The sequence below is a fragment of the Pan troglodytes genome, chromosome 11 (assembly GCF_028858775.2).
Source record: "Pan troglodytes isolate AG18354 chromosome 11, NHGRI_mPanTro3-v2.0_pri, whole genome shotgun sequence".
Classification (NCBI taxonomy): Eukaryota; Metazoa; Chordata; class Mammalia; order Primates; family Hominidae; genus Pan; species Pan troglodytes.
Window position 1 is genome coordinate 72,587,939 of NC_072409.2, and position 15,645 is coordinate 72,603,583.

Consider the following 15,645-nt stretch of genomic DNA (forward strand, 5'->3'; position numbering starts at 1 on the left):
CTCAACAACAGGAAAATGAACAACCCAAATTAAAAATGAGCAAAAGACCTGAACAGACATCTTACTAAAATAGTTACATAGATGGCAAATAAGTATAGAAAAAGATGCTCCACATCATATGTCATTAGGGAACTGCAAATTAAAACAATTAGATAATACTATGCCTGTTAAAATGGCCCAAATCCCAAACAATGTCAATACCAAATGCTGGTGAGGATGTGGAACAAAAGGAACTCTCATTTGTTGCTGGTAAAAATGCAAAATGATATAGCCACTTTGGAAAATAGTTTGGCAGTTTCTGACAAAACCAAATATTTTCTTACTATACAAACCAGCAATCTTGCTTTTTGATATTTATCCAAATAAGCTGAAAAGTTATGTTCTCAGAAAAACTTACATATGGTTGTTTCTATCAGTTTTATTCATAATTGCCAAAACTTAGAGTAAAAGTAGATATCCTTCAATAGGTGAATGGATAAATACACTGTGATACATCTAGACAATGGAATATTATTCAGGGCTAAAAATATATGAGCTATCAAGCTATGAAAAGACATAGAAGAACCTTAAATGCATATCACTAAGTTAAAGAGGCCAGTCTGAAAAGGCTACATACTGTATGGTTCCAACTATTCTGGAAAAGCTAAAACTATTTGAAAGATCAGTAGTTTCCAGGGCATAGGCAGGACAGAAAGATGAATAGGAGAAGCACAGAGGATTTTTAGGGCAGTGAAACTATTCTGTATGATACTATAATGGTGGAGACATGTCATTATACATTTGTCAAAACTTAGAGAATGTGCAATATCAAGAATGAGCCCTAATGTGAACTACGGGCTTTGGATGATAATGATGGGTCAATGTAGGTTCATCAGTTGTAACAAATGTACCATTCTCGTGTGGGATGTTGATAGAGAGGAAGGTTGTGTTTGTGTGGGGGAAAGTGATATATGGGAACTTTCTGTGCTTTCCACTCATTTTTTTCTGTGACCTAAACTTCTCTAAAAATTAGGTCTGCTTAAAAATACTGTTAGCTCTTTTGTTAAGATTTATAAAGAAGGTTATTGTAGCAATCAATGGGCCCCAGGTTCAGCATTTTTTTTTTTAACCCACATTGGGGTAAGGGTAACATTTTATTTAGTAGAGCTCTAGGTAGCCTTGAATCTACTAATCGCTTCATTTATTTTTAAGTCTTATACAACTTTGGGCAGATGTCAGAAGAAGATGCTAAGGAAAAATACCCTTAAGCAAGAAGAAGAAGGTTATACACCTTAATTTTCTTTTTTAACTTTAGAAATCTCACCATGTTAAACTTCCTCATTTGAAATCTGTTGTTAATGGCTGTTTTCCTCCCACAGATGAGGGTGGGCAGATTATTACCAGTCCATGCTGACTTTGAACAGGGCATACATTATGGGAAGTCCCCACTGAGTTTATTATTAGTCCTGTATATAACAGAAGAAACCCTGAAAACCTCTACCCAACCTTGACCCTTTGTTTCCTGTTTGCGTTATTGTTTGTAGTGGTGTGCTGCTGCCTGACCTACTATAAATGCCAAGTGCACAGCTCCTTTGAATTTCACACTGCAGCCATAAATCGTTTGTCCATTTATAAATAAAATAAAATGTGGGATATGATGGAGCTCAAGAGAGCATATTGTCTGAAACTCTTGGATCTCATTCTCAGCGCAGATGTGCCAAAGCTGTTTGGCACAGTATAAATTGAGCTGGATGTTAGGACTGTTCACAGCCCCCTGGGGGCAGGTGGGCTGGGTACTTGGCTGAGATTGCCTCAGAGCATTAGAAAATGGTAATTGCCTGAGACTTCTTATGTTTTCTCCTGAAGTGTTACTCTCTTCCTGGTTCTCTAGTATAACTGTGAGGGTTGATTTGAAATAGCCAAAAGTATTAATGATTGAGAAAAAAAGTATATTCAGACTACATAAAAAGCAGACTCTACAGAGACAAATGTAAAGAGAAAACAAATTCTATTTCTAATCCTATTTTATTTGGTTCGAAAATGCTAGGAAGTTCTGGAAGATTGAACTCCACATTGATGCTCTACTTTCTACGTTAGCGTTTTTTTTTTTTTTTTTTTTTCCCCATGGAGTTAGAGCAGGATATGGTACCTCATGAATTAATGCTAACTGGTTATTGAACAAGAATTGTGTGGAAGTGAGTTAAGAGATGGTCTTGTGTCATGGAAAGCATAGTAGTAGCTGGACACTGGGGTGCTGCCTCTAGTTTTACTACTAATTAGGGTTATAAACTGATGCTGAGCACTTAAATTATAGGGCGTCTGATGCCTCCTGTGTAAAATCTGAGAAGAAGGTTGACTTAGCCTTTGGTCACCAAGGTTCCTCCTTGTTGTACCTTTTTAGAGTTTTGTGAAAATAACCTGGGATGCCAGGTGTCAGCTTTGGATGTCCTCCTTTGAACAGTCTTCCCCAGACTTTTTTGTCAGCCTAGCGAGGGGTCCACAGTGGCATTGACACTGTCTGCCCTGCACTACAGGATGAACAGATCATAGGAGAGTACTGATTCTCCAACCTTACATGGTCTAACACTTTGTAGTTTAAAAAGCACTTCTGGGCCGGGCGTGGTGGCTCACGCTTTTAATCCCAGCACTTTGGGAGGCCGAGGTGGGTGGATCACGAGGTCAGGAGGTCTAGACCATCTTGGCTAACACGGTGAAACCCCGTCTCTACTAAAAATACAAAAAAATTAGCTGGGCGTGGTGGCGGGCGCCTATAGTTCCAGCTACTCCGGAGGCTGAGGCAGGAGAATGGCATGAACCCGGGAGGTGGAGCTTGCAGTGAGCCGAGATTGCGCCACTGCACTCCAGCCTGGGCTGCAGAGCCAGACTCTGTCTCAGAAAAAAAAAAAAAAAAAAAAGCACTTCTGCATATATGATCATCTCGAAAATTCCCTGAGATGGGAACTGTTATTGTCCAGAGTTTACAGGTGAGGAAATATCTGTAGAGACACAAAGTGTGCTTATCCACACCATACAGAATCATCCAAGGCAGTCATAGCCCAGTAGTATAGGCTTAGGAGTTGAAATGACCTGGGTTTGAATCAACTGCCATTTATTCTTTTTGTGATCTCGGGTATTGCTTAATCTCTGTTTTTGCCTTTGTACAAAGAAGATACTAATACTCAAAGGAATGTGTAAATGTAATGTGAATGGGAGGGCAAAGATATGTTTTTATATAATATATGAAAAATGCTGGCTGTGAGTGGTGGCTCATGCCTGTAGTCCCAGTGCTTTGGGAGGCCAAGCTGGGAAGATTGCTTGACGCCAGGAGTTCAAGGCCAGCCTGGGCAACATAGTGAGACCACCCCCCCCCCGCCGTCCATAAAAAAATAAAATTAGCAAGGCATGGTGGTACATGCCTCTAGTGCCAGCTACTCAGGAGGCTGAGGTGTTCGAGGCTGAAGTAAGCTATGATTGTGCCACTGCACTCCAGCCTGGATCACAGAGTGAGACCCTGTCTCAAAAAAAAAAAAAAAAAAAAAAAGGGCTTTGCACAGTATCACCTCTGGAATATATTCTTAAAAATGATAGCTATAATTACTTATTATTAAGTGAAGGCTTTAGGCCTTCTAATTCTACATTCATGATCTTTCCACTATACCTTTCATTTATTGGTAACAGATATTTTTATGATCTCAGTTACATTAATGTTTGGAGATTAATGTGTCTAAAAATTGTCAGTTAATGGCCAACTAAGTCCTGTGTGTTTAAGGACCTTCTGAGAAGGCCGTATTAGTCAGCTATTGAATGGGGTGAAAATGGGTCATAGGTCAGCCTAAAAGAACCTTTTATTCCACACTTCTCAAGGAAAACAGAAAAAAAACCAATGAACCAACCCCCAGTTTTTTAAAAAATTGTTCTTATAAAAATAATACACAGTAGTTTATTTTAAATTGTTTTGGAAAAACAGAGAGTGCAAATAAGAAAGAAATTAATGCTTTTTCTTTGAGAAACACAAAATGGCAGATGATGCAGGTGCAGCGGGTGGGCGGGGCAGGTGCCCTGGGGGTCCTGGGATGGGGAACCTCAGTGGCTTCCGCAGATGCTTTGTGGCATCCGGGGCCAGGGTTGTGGCCATGGTCAGGGCTGGGGCCGAGGCCGGGGCCGAGGCCACGGAGCTCGCGGAGGCAAGGCCAAGACAATGAGTGCATGGCCTTCACCAAGCTGGGCCGCCTGTTCACAGGGACATGAAGATCAAGTCCCTGGAGGAGATCTGTCTCTTTTCCCTGCCCATCAAGGAGTCTGAGATCATTGACTTTTTCCTGGGGGCCTCTCTCAAGGATGAGGTTTTGAAGATTATGCTGGTGCAGAAGCAGATCCGTGCAGGCCAGCGCACCAGGTTCAAGGCATTTGTTGCCATCAGGGACTACAATAGCCACGTTGGCCTGGGTGTTAAGTGCTCCAAGGTGGTGGCCCCTGCCATCTGCGGGGCCATCAACCTAGCCAAGCTCTCCATTGTTCCCGTGCACAAAGGCTACTGGAGGAATAAGATCGGCAAGCCCCACGCCATCCCTTGAAAGGTGACAGGCCGCTGTGGCTCTGTGCTGGTGTGCCCAGGGGCACTGGCATCGTCTTTGCCCCAATGCCCAAGAAGCTGCTGCTGATGGCTGGTATCGATGACTACTACCCCTCAGCCAGGGACTGCACCTCCGCCCTGGGCAACTTTGCCAAGGCCACCTTTGATACCATCTCTAAGACCTACAGCTACCAAACACCCGCCCTCTGGAAGGAGACTGTATTCACCAAGTCTCCCTATCAGGAATTCACTGACTACCTTATCAAGACCCACACCAGAGTCTCCGTGCAGAAGATCCAGGCTCCAGCTGTGGCTACAACACAGGGTTTTTACACAAGAAAAATAAAGTGAATTAAGCTGGTTAAAAAGAAAAGAAAAGAGAAAGAAATTAACAAAACATATTGCATATGGTTTCATCGCTTATAAACAAATACAACTCACCTGATGGTATAATTTATTTGTTTTCTTTGAAAGGAATTATTTTTGTTCTTGTTGATCATAATCACTACCAACTGTATGTATAATTTAGTATCCTAAAAATATGGGCCTCAGCTGTTGATAATCCTAATAGTGATTGTTTCTTGGTTTTGAGGAAAGTAAGGGGAGTGGAAACACACAGAGTAGCTACTTTAGCAGTTTTTTTTTAAAGGCTTAAATTTTATTTCAAACTGCAAAGGAAAAGCCACAAAGTCTGCAAGTGAAGCTCAAGTTTCGAAGTTGGAAACCTGATTCCAGCCTGTTGTTGATACTGTGTTACCATAGATAAGACCACTCATTTTCTTTGAACCTCAGTTTTACAATCTAAAAGTCACAGAAGCAGGCCTAGGACTGCCCCAAAACTGATTTTCAATTCCTAAAGCCTCCTGATGTGTAACTACAAGAATGGAGTCTATCAACCTCACAAGTCTCTTCAGATTCACTTCCGCATGGCTGTAGATGCCTCCAGCTGTTCTCCAAATTCTAGCCACCAAGGGCAACCAGATGGACACTACATATAGGTTTGCTGTTGTCATGAAATCTGCTGCATGAGAACCATGTCAAACTCAGTAGCTCAAACCACAATTATTTATTCTTACAGATATGTAGGTCCAATTGAGGGTTGACAATGAAGCTGAGCTTGGCTGGGTGGCTCTGTTGCTCTTGGCCAAACTCATTCAGATGTCTGGGATTCTGGTGGAGACTGGCTGATATAAGCTGCACTCAGCATGGGCAGTTAGATCCTGTTGCCCAAGTCTCTCATCCTCTTGCTGGATCCAGTGGGTCAGAGGGTCATGTGGCAGAGGCACAAGAGAGAAGGCCAGTCATGCAGGGCTTTTCAAGTCTTTGGTCACAATGCACTTGCTGACATTTATTTGGTAAAGGTAAGCCACATGGTCAAACCCAAAGCCAAAGGGTAGGGAAATGTGCTTCATCCTTTTAGGAGGAAGAGTTGCTAAATCACATGGTAAAACAGGTAGATACAGAGAGGGCTGAAGAGTTGGGCCATTGATGCAATCTACTAGATAGCATTCTCCTTTTGGAAACGTGAAGCTGCATATATCACCTCCCACATACATTTGCACTGGTTGGTCTCAGGAAAAGATTTTCTGCACCTGATACCTGTCCTGAAAGAATGGAAGATCTGGGTCTACCTTTCTTGGGACTCATTTTTCTTGCTAATCAGGTATCCAGGATCGCACAGATCAGTGCTACTCAAAGTGCTGTTCAAGGGCTGGCAAAATCAGCAATACTTTAGAGATTGTTGGAACAAATTCTTGGGCCCCATATCAGACCTATTGAATCAGAAATTCTGGGGATGGGGTCCAGGAATCTGCATTATGAAAAGTTTTCTGGGTGAGTCTAATGCTCAGTAAAGTTTGAAAAACACTGGTATGGATCAAATCTTTGCCACAATGTTTCTGGTAGCATCATTCTTATGTTACCTTGTCTTCTCTTATGTTGAACTACCATCATTCATTACCTGACCCTTCTACTGGGGGTGTCAGGATGATAGTAATCCAAGGTATCAGCCTTCTTTACTGGACCACAGGCCAAAATGGGCTTCTGGATACTCCTATTCCCACTTCAAGAGTGGACTTCTAGGAGAGCATGTGTGGAAAATTACAGAACAGAGCACTGCCTCAGCTGGTGCCCTGAGGCTTCATATCAAGTATGGAAAACATAGGAATAGGAGGTCACAGGCATATGCAAATCTTAGTTTTTAAACTCTGCCCAATAGATACATACGTGCAATAGATACAAATGTGACACAAATAAATGTCACATTTGTGTTATCTCAATAATTTAGATGAATCACTCAACTTCACAGCTAGAGGTGAAGAAAATAAAAGACTGTTTCTTCATACTTCTAAGAGAGTGAAAGTCGTATTTTATGTGGTTGCAAAATTATCAGAGAGGGAGAACAGCATTGTTCCCCCTTGTCAGGGGAACTCTTGTCTAGGACTATGTCAATCCTAGTAGTTTTATGCCTCATCCAAGGTGAGAGGTGTTACATCTTGTTTCCATTTAGCAACTAATATAATTCTCTATTGAAAATATAATATTAAACTATGCTATATAATATGATATAATTTAATATAATAACTCCTAAACAAATATACTTCTTCCCCATTCTCTTCTCACTTTGATATAGCAGAACTGGATTTATAAGGTTGAGTATCAGCATTTAACATTCCTAAGATGAAAATATCCAAAGTGTCATAACTCAGCACAACTGTGTGTTAACTGTGCATATTGTGTTTCACAGGGAAAGAAATGAAAGAAAATAAAGGGAAAGTAGGTAATTGCTCACAGGATAGAAGAAGATATTATCCTGCCAGTTTCTTCCTGGAACTGTATGCTTCATGTCCTGTGTTTGTGATATAGCACAGGGTGTCATTGCTAACAATGAATAACATTATTGGGATGACAGCAGTTTAAGTGCAAAAGAAATTTGAGTTCTGACAAACCAGGCAGACACACACAACACGAAAAATGTATAATGCATCACCATGGCTGGTTGTGTCTGTGGCAGTTAAGATACCGATACTGATTGAGAGGCTCATCTGTTCATTTGATTGTGTCTCATGGTTTAAATCTCTCTAAAGGGTCGGGGTGGGGGTGGAAGAAGCTAGTTTGCTCTGATTGACGGTGCAAAGAGGGGGTTTTGGTCTGCTTCTCATGTAAATGTAAGGAATAAGCTTCTCTGAGTTTGCATTGACTTTATTATCAGAGATAATAAATGGATGAATTCTAAAAAAGGAAAGGGAATGTAAAAGCCTTGAAAGCTTTGAAAGTTGCTGTGTTAACCACACAGCTGGTTACAGATACCTTTGCCAGTGTTGCTGTCACTGTTTATTTGATAACTTGATCCTTTATGGAAGAGAACTTGGGGCCACAGTTGATTTTTTTCCTTTTTCTCTCACACCCAAATTCATAAGACCTGCCATCTTCCCTTTCTCTATGTTTCCATAAGGCATCTTTTTCTTTTCATTTTTGCTCTCACCATCTTATTCATCCCCAGCCTAATCATTTCTCAGTTTGACCTTTGCCACAGCTACCTAGCTGGTTTCCCTACCTCCAGTATTGGAAGTCCTTCTTTAAGGTGGACATCAGTGACCTTTTTGTCCTTTAAATCATAAAGTCTTCCATGGTGCTCCATCCATCACCCATAACAATGCCCTCCAATGAGAATGCACAAGAGGACAAGATAGATTATAGGAGAGACATTAGGAAACACACATATGCACACACAAATGATTCTAAAGAATTCAGAAATTATCACTTAATACAAGGAGTGATAATGGTACCTCTACTCTGTCCATGTGTCACGTCTGTAGTTGAGGTAACCAATGGAAAGAGAGGGAATTCCAAAACACAGAGCAGTAGATAGCAGTGCCCTTGTGAACCTGCTTAACTGGGCTTACAAATTACATCATCCAATTTTAACCAAAAGAACTCCCAGAAAAATGGGTAAGTGACTTACAAAGCAATAATAAGACAATGGCAGAGCTGGAACTTTGCCTTCTTTTGGCACAACCTCTTTCTCAGTCACATTATGGGGCAGAAACAATAATGAATGACCTAATTAGATCTGAGAAAGAGTCAGCCAAAAAAGAAATGGAAACTATCAAGAAGATTATTTTAATCATTAACAAAGAACCTCTCCAGCAGTGTAATCTATGCCTTGAGATATTAGCTAATGATAGTAGTAGATATATGTAATGAGCATACATTATGTTTGTATATGTAATTCTTTTTAGCTGATGGGATGCACCATGAAAAGCTAGCTCACATGATAAGTTTCAAGCTCTTCGTCGTGGAATGCCAAACCATCACACCTCAGCTTCTAGCTTTAGCCTTGGTTATTATCTGTCCATTCCCTCATTTCACTAGACTCTCCCAACTAATTATCTGTGTGACTTTGGGCAAGTCACTTAACCCCTCTGGGCTTCTGATTCCTTACCTGAAAAATGTAGGAGTGGGACTGGAGGATTTTTGAAGAATTTGCCAATCCTATTGTAATAGGATTGCTAATAAAGACATACCTGAGATGGCTAATAAAGACATACCTGAGAGTGGATAATTTATAAAGGAAAGTGGTTTAATTGACTCACAGTTCCACATGGCTGGGGAGGCCTCACAATCGTGGTGGAAGGCAAAGGTGGGGCAAAGTCATGTTTTACATGGCAGCAGGGAAGAGAGCATGTGCAGGGGAACTCCCCTTTATGAAACCATCAGATCTCCTGAAACTTATCACTATCATGAGAACAGCAAGGGAAAAACCCACCCCCATGATTCAATTACCTTCCACCAGGTTTCTCCCATGACACATGGGGATTATTACGATTCAAGGTGAGATTTGGGTGGGGACACAGAGCCAAACCATATCACCTACACAGGTGTTTCTTGACTTATGATGGGGCTATGTATTGATAAACCCATTGTTTAAGTAGAGAATATAATAAGCTGAAAATACACTTAATAGCCAGATAAACCCATTGTAAAGTCAAAAAATTAAAAGTCTGGATGCTTCTTAATTTATAGTGGATTTGGGTCCCAATAAAAAAGTGGAAAAATTGTAAGTCAAACCATCCTAAGTTGGGGACCATCTGTAATTCAATTGTAATTTTATGTATCACCATTTAGGAATAAGATTTTTTTATGTAAGTGGAGTTTATTTCTTCAATTATCAAAATTTTTAGAAATTACTCTATTTTTGATAGAATTTCTTTAAAATATCTCACACTTCCTATTCTTCTTAAACAGAAAACAGAACATAATTTGACTTTCTCTTGATAACATAGGATCATTAATATACTACAATTCACTATATTGCACTGTCCTCTTATATAATGTTGCCTCTAATTGCCATTGAATCATGCAGCTTATTTGCCCTAATGCTAAATGGTTCCAGACTGCTATAATTTCCAATTCTAATGCCTGACTTTATACTTGTTTCTTACAACCAAGTTGTGAACTGGTACTTCATACTCATTCGTTGTATATGCCCTCCTCTCCTGTCTGTCATCTTTCAACTTTCTGGCCATAAGGTGGAATGGGCTGGGAAAAGAGACCTATGTCTAAAGTAATAGTGGTTATAGAACAATTTAACCACCCTATACTATGCTTAAGTGCAGGGTGAAGGATATGAACTAAGACTGGGATTCAAAACTTAACTCCTCTATGCCTCAGTAGCCTCATCTGATAAATGGTGAGGATTAAATCAGATACTGATTGCAACTTGCTAGGGTAATACCTTGCAGCCCTAAGCACCAACACATTTTGACAACAAGATCAATGATAATACATAAGGCTTATTAAATGATCATTATGTGGCAGACACTTTGCTAGGCACTTTATGTAGATCTACGCATTTAGTCCCCACAAAACCCTTGTGAGGATGTGTCTCCCAGTATGTCTCTTTTACCTATGAGGAAATGAACATTATTATTCTTTTTCTTTTTTTATGTGCTACTTTTAATTTTTTTTATTTTAATAGTTTTGAGGTATAAGTGGTTTTTGGTTACATGGATGAATTATATAGTGGTGAATTATGAGATTTTAGTGCATCTGTCACCTGAGTAGGGTATTTTGTGCCCAATATGTAGTTTTTTTATCCCATACCCCTCTACCAACCTCCCCCTTCTGAGTCTCCAGAATTCATTTTATCACTCTGTATGCCTTTGTGTCCTCATAGCTTAGCTCCCACTTATAAGTGAGAACATATGGTATTTTTTTTTATTCCTGAGTTACTTGTCTTGGAATAAGGCCTCTAGCTCCATCCAAATTGCTGCAAAAGACATTATTTCATTCAATTTTATGGCTGAGTAGTACTCCATGGTGTATATATGACACATTATCCACTCATCGGTCAGTGGGCACTTAGGTTGCTTCCATATCTTTGCAGTTGTGAATTGGGGTGCAATAAGCATATATATGCACGTGTCTTTTTGATATAATGACTTCTTTCCCTTTGAGTAGGCACCCAGGTAACGGGATTGCTGGATCAAATGGTAGATCTACTTTTAGTTCTTTAAGGAATCTGCATACTATTTCCGTAGAGGTTGTACTAATTTACATTACCACCAGCAATGTATAAGCATTCCCCTTTCACCACATCCACACCAACATCTATTGTTTTTTGATTTTTTAATACTGGCCATTATTGCAGAAGTAGGGTTATTCTCATTGTGATTTTAATTTGCATTTGCCTGATATTTAGTGATGTTGAACACTTTTTCATATGCTTGTTGGCCATTTGCATATCTTCTTTTGAGAAATGTCTATTCATGTCATTTGTCCACTTTTTGATGGGATTACTTATTTTTTTCTTGCTGACTTATCTGAGTTTCTTGTAGATTCTGGATACTAGTCTTTTGTCAGATGCATAGTTTGCAAATATTTTCTCCCATTCTGTGAGTTGTCTGTTTACTTTGCTGATTATTTCTTTTGCTGTGCAGAAGCTTTTCAGTTTAGTCAGGTCCCATTTATTTAAGTTTGTTTTTGTTGCATTTGCTTTTGGGGTTTTAGTCATGAATTCTTTGCCTAGGCCAATGTCCGGAAGAGTTTTCCTAAGGTTATCTTCTAGAATTTTTATGGTTTGGGGTCTTAGATTTAAGTCTGTGATCCATCTTGAGTTGATTTTTGTATAAGGTGAGAGATCAGTTTCATTCTTTTACATGAGGCTAGCCAGTGTACCTAGCACCATTTATTAAATAGGGCATCCTTTCCCTAGTCTATGTTTTTGTGTGCTTTGCCAAAGATCAGCTGGTTTTAAGTATTTGGCTTTATTTCTGAGTTCTCTATTCTATTCCATTGGTCTGTGTGACTACTTTTATACCAGTACCATACTCTTTTGGTAACAATAGCCTTGTAGTATAACTTGAAGTCCAATAATGTGATGCCTCCAGATTTGTTCTTTTTGCTTAGGCTTGCTTTGGCTAGACAAGCTCTTTTTTGGTTCCATATGGGAAACCAGTGGCGTACCTTGGTTTCACCAAGGTTACACACCTTGCTGGCCATCCCATGTGGGGAAGGTGCTTTGCCTACTACCACTCTTCATCTTCAGCCAGGCTGTAGCAGGGATGGTGGAGTCTCCTTGATTTTTAATCTCCAACAGATCTGGTTGCTTTCTTTCCACCTGGGCCTCTGCCAGGCACCTGATGAACAACAACTGTAATGATGTTCTAGTTGCCTTTAAAATAATCTAAATTGTCATATGACAGTGATGTTCTGAGGGCAGGGTCTGTGTTTAGTCATGTCTCTGGCCTCAGGAACTAGAAAATCATGCAGTTTGTATTAAATGTTCTGAGTGGAATGAGACTTTAAATTAAAATCAGTTTCCATATTTTTTTCCCTATGTTCTAAAAATTAATTCTCTTGGCATTACAAAAAGTTGAGGGAAGTTGGGATCTTGGAAAGAAATTATCTGTCAGGAAGCGGTGACATTCACATTTTCCACTGTGGGATGACACCTGCTGCTCCTATAGGACAATTAACAACTCTTGGAGTAGGGGAAATGTCTTAAACAAGTGGTGTTTTCTAGGCTTTGGTCTTGATCCTTTGGCCACGGAGGAGAAGGGAACAGGAAGGGAAAATCAAGAACACAACTTATGAAGCCTCTGTTCAAGAATGTATCATATTTTAGAATTGCCATGCAAACAATCACTTCAGATGGGAATTTGGGCATGCTCAGTTTGGAGGTGAATCCCCAGATGCATGATGTAAAATAGTTCACAGGCGGACTTGAAAAACAGCAGGATGTAGCTGATTATTTAAGGGGTGAAAAGTCCTCTTGATATATCAACTCAGAGCCTGTAAATATCATAACATTCTCTACCTGTCCTTCAGATGGAAAGCTGGAGAAGCGGAAAGGAGGCTGGTCTCACCTGCTTCCTTTAGGAAATAGAGAACAAACTTGTGAATTGAGAATGAAGCAGGCAGCATCAGCTGTATGAAAGTGAGCTCTGAGAAGTGATGTGCTCATTTATTCTCCTTCCCTCCTTCCATCTCTCCCTCTTAACTCTCTCCCCCAAAATAATTAAATGCAAAAGCTACTTGAGTGCAATGGTAAGTTACAAATTTAAACCCACAAGAGTCAAAAACTGTAGAACTGAAGGTCCTTAGGGGGACGTTAACTTTGCCACTTTTATATCATTATAGTAAGCTATTCATTTAATAGCCTAATTTGTAATCACAAATACCATGGGAAATTTCGCTATACCAACCTCTGGCTTCAGTTTTCCTGACTTGGTTGGCGATTTTGAATGTTGTAACCTTCAGAAATGCACATTTTTAGCATTTAGCAGTCCAGATCACTGGCAGATTAAATTACTTATTAGCCACATTTTTCTCAGCTCTATACCCTTTCCAATATACAACAAACTTGGCAAAGTCTAGTGAAGGTACATCTAAAGATAAGATTAAATAATATAATTGTGCTGTTTCCATTTATTTAGCTGATTTGTATGGCCTAATGAAAGCTTATTTTTACCTGGAGGATAGTCATAGGGAGCTATGAATTAACCAGTGATAAAGATTCTGTTTGGAATTTGTCCCTAAAGGACCTCTCTGCTCAACTGAGTGCACTAAGGGCCCCAATTAATGAATGTATCCATACTCTTCATCCTGTGAGTTTGTAACTCCTTCTTACTCCACAGTGGACTTGATCATGTGATTCGCTTTGATAAATGTGACACAAGCAGAGGCTTGAAAAGCACTTGAGATTTTCTGCTTATTATCTTAAGCATATCCTTGAGCTAGCCTTCTAGATTTATAAAAGAGCCAAGTCATCCCAGCCAAGGCCACTCTGGACAAACCAGATCCCAGCCCACATTCTGGCTGACTGTATGCATGTGAGTGGGTTTGGCCAAGATCACCCAAACCTGGCCCAGATTAGGAGAACCACCCAGCCAACCTGTAGAGGCAAAACAGACGATTAGGTAATGTTTTCAGCAAACAGCTTCAGTATGTTTGGAATGCATTATTATCGTGACAATAGAAAACTGGTGCACTTCCCTAAACACTTTTTTTTTTTCAGTTGGAGTCTCGCTCTGTCGCCCAGGCTGGAGTGCGGTGGCGCAATCTCGGTTTACTGCAAGCTCCGCCTCCCGGGTTCACAGCATTCTCCCTCCTCAGCCTCCCCAGTAGCTGGGAATACAGGTACCCACCACCACGCCCAGCTAATTTTGTTTTTGTATTTTTAGTAGAGACAGGGTTTCACCGTATTAGCCAGGATGGTCTTGATCTCCTGACCTCGTGATCTGCCTGTCTCGGCCTCCCAAAGTGCTGGGATTACAGGCGTGAGCCACCGTGCCTGGCCCCTCCCTGAACACTTTCTAACGTTGGAAAATGAGTATACCCCAGTTTTTGTTTTTTGTTTTTCGTTTTTTTTTTTTTTTTTTTTGAGATGGAGTCTCGCTCTGTTGCCCAGGCTGGAGTGCAGTGGCTCAATCTCAGCTCACTGCAAGCTCTGCCTCCCGGGTTCACGCCATTCTCCGGTCGCAGCCTCCACAGGAGCTGGGACTGCAGGCGCCCGCCACCACGCCCAGCTAATTTTTTGTGTTTTTAGTAGAGACGGGGTTTCACTGTGTTAGCCAGGATGGTCTCGATCTCCTTAACTTGTGTTCTGCCTGCTTCAGCCTCCCAAAGTGCTGGGATTACAGGCGTGAGCCACCGCACCCGGCCAAACCCCACTTTTTAAACGTAGTTTGTTTGAGGGCTATGAACTTCATATGGTAGAATCAAAACTTCTGGCATTAAAACCTTCCTGCTATTCCACAGCCCCTGCTCGTAGGTGTTGCAGCACCACTTTGTATTTCTACTGCTATTTCACGCTGCAGAGAGAATTGCTATTCAAAAACACCAGTGGGAGCTCTGGTTTCTGCAGCCTGCCCCTACGTTCCCCACTTCTGTTCCCATCCCCTTTCCCATTTGAGACTCGGCTAGAGACAGCAGCAGCTCTGTGAGTCTTAGATGATCTTGTGAATGAGGTCTTCACTTCTCCATCTAAAAATGTGTTAAAGGCAGAAGAGTTTCTTGATACTCAACAGCAGGGAAGAAAGCCCCTGTATGAAGCAGCCTTCCACTTGACGGTGCATCTTGAAAGGCTTCATCAACAACCCCCAATTACAGCCAAGAAGTGCCCTATCTCTTCAGAATGAGGACAGATCGTCTCCTCTCATCCTGATTCAAAGGTCCCAAAGCACCAGATTCACACACCAAAGAATGCATTTCTGACTACACAGGGTTTTAATGATTTTATTATATGTCTCACAATCTGTTCCTAAATCTGTTCCCATGTAGTTTACATTTACCAATTATTAGCTGGACTTAAGGACCTTTGTTTGGGGCATTAAAGATGATAATGAGGGAATAAGCTTCATTAGAATGACCAACTTTGATTAAAATGTAAATTGAAAATGTCTGATACAGTATATTAGCCTTATTGTTCCAGACTAAATGGTTGTGATATTATCTCAGTCAGGGGAAAAGCCCCTGCCTGGACAAAAGTAAGCATCACCTTTAGTAACAAATAGCATGTGCTTAGCAATTGGAAATCTATGGTGAGTATTCTCTAGTGATGTGGAAGTTATCTATGCTTCTGTTAGATG

The 15,645-nt window shown here is 40.6% G+C and overlaps 1 pseudogene; it reads left to right on the plus strand.

Moving 5' to 3' along the window:
* The first annotated feature begins 3,995 nt into the window (after positions 1-3,995).
* On the plus strand, positions 3,996-4,903 carry LOC134807607 (small ribosomal subunit protein uS5-like; annotated as a pseudogene).
* The last annotated feature ends 10,742 nt before the right edge of the window (positions 4,904-15,645 follow it).